The 1545-nt window shown below is 47.8% G+C and overlaps 1 non-coding gene across 1 annotated transcript; it reads right to left on the bottom strand.

Annotated features, from left to right (window-relative positions):
• Positions 1-893: 893 nt before the first annotated feature.
• TRNAA-AGC (transfer RNA alanine (anticodon AGC)) lies at positions 894-966 on the bottom strand. The gene has a single exon. It is a non-coding gene; the product is annotated as a tRNA-Ala (tRNA).
• Between the last annotated feature and the right edge of the window lie 579 nt (positions 967-1545).

The following is a 1545-nucleotide window of genomic DNA, read 5'->3' on the forward strand; positions in this document are numbered from 1 at the left end:
CAGACGACGCGGGGCGGGCTCCACCTTCCGCGGTTACTGCGTCTGCGCCTGGTGTCGCCGATTCTCGCCGCTTCTCAAAAGGGGCGCTTCGCGGAGCGCGGCGGCCACGCTGCGCGAGGTTCCCTTTAACAGTGGACCATACTGTGCACACACTCGAGCGCTCGTGTGTGTGTGTTCGTGCTTCTCCCTCCCTCTTGTTTTCTTTTTTAGTACATTATGTGAGGATTAATCGGCGCGTACATACAAGAGGCGGTGGCCAAATCCTGTTCTGATGATAGGCTGCGTTGTCGGTGCTGGTCACCGAGATCAGGCTGTACGAAAGGTATGGCAATTCAATACCAGGGCTGTAATTATTCGATGACAGGGTCGACTGGAGAGGTATGGCAGAGGACGTCGTCCTGCAATGAGCGTAGTTAGTCTGTATTAGGGTTTATTCCTACTGTAAATATAAATGTCTGGTCACACCCAGGAACTCTTGTTCTCCATCCGATCATGGAATTCTTATGTCTATAAAGAGACAATCATGTCGTTTTCATTAATAAAGACCGTGCTCTAATCAGCAGTTTTACTGATCTGAACGATGCCTTTCTTGTTAAGGATTGCCGGTTCAATCTTTAACAAAGTTAAATGCTCCAGCAAGTGAAAATAAAGATGCCTTCTCGAATAAACACCCTCTGCGCGTCATTCGTATTCGATTTGTGCTTGACCATTTTGACAAGCGCATACTCTCAGTTTTCCTTTTGCAGATACAATGCAGTATCACAAAAAAAAAAATTCCCAGTATCTTGCAGCGTCTCTTTGGAATCGCATTAGAGCGCCTAAAGAAAAATTAACTTTATGCCTGTTTTGCCTGTCCACACCACCCTGCATTAAAAAAATATTAAAGGTATCCATGGAGGTGCTGGGTATCGATCCCAGTACCTCTCGCATGCTAAGCGAGCGCTCTACCATCTGAGCTACACCCCCGGACGAAGAACGCTCTGCCATGGGAACAAACTTAAACCGGTAAATGAGATCAGATGGGCGACGGTGAAAGAACGCGCGCTCCCTCCGTCGGCACCGTTTCGGAAAACATGGCAGCGAGCCCTATGGCCCGACAGGCCGCTGCGAGTCAAAGCGGGTTGTTGTGTGCGTTCCCAGCTTAGGCGTGTAGTAGAGTGAAGAGGGCAGACAGAAGTTGGCATAGCATCCATCAGGAACTGTTCTCGTGTTTGCGCTGAAAACATTACTTTGTCGATGTGCACGAAGCGGATTGTTTCATAGGTGTTGCGGCGAGGGTTTTTTTGATCTCGTTAGGTAATATCTGTACTTTGTAGGAACTGTTCCGTATGAACAAAACGTCGCACACTGCCTTATGTGGCGTGTAGCATATTAAAGCAGGTTATTTAGTTATGTCTTAGCAGAACAGACCGAAAAGAACGCACGACTGAACTTGTGTAGATAGTCAGTGATCTGACTACTGGTCGTCCTCGTGGACAGCCTAGCAATATAAAAAGGAAACACTTGAAACATATGCGGAACGCGTGGCAAATCTCGGAAAGCGAA

Source organism: Amblyomma mixtum, chromosome 8 (assembly GCF_055824585.1).
Source record: "Amblyomma mixtum isolate Tamu chromosome 8, ASM5582458v1, whole genome shotgun sequence".
In the NCBI taxonomy this organism is placed as follows: domain Eukaryota; kingdom Metazoa; phylum Arthropoda; class Arachnida; order Ixodida; family Ixodidae; genus Amblyomma; species Amblyomma mixtum.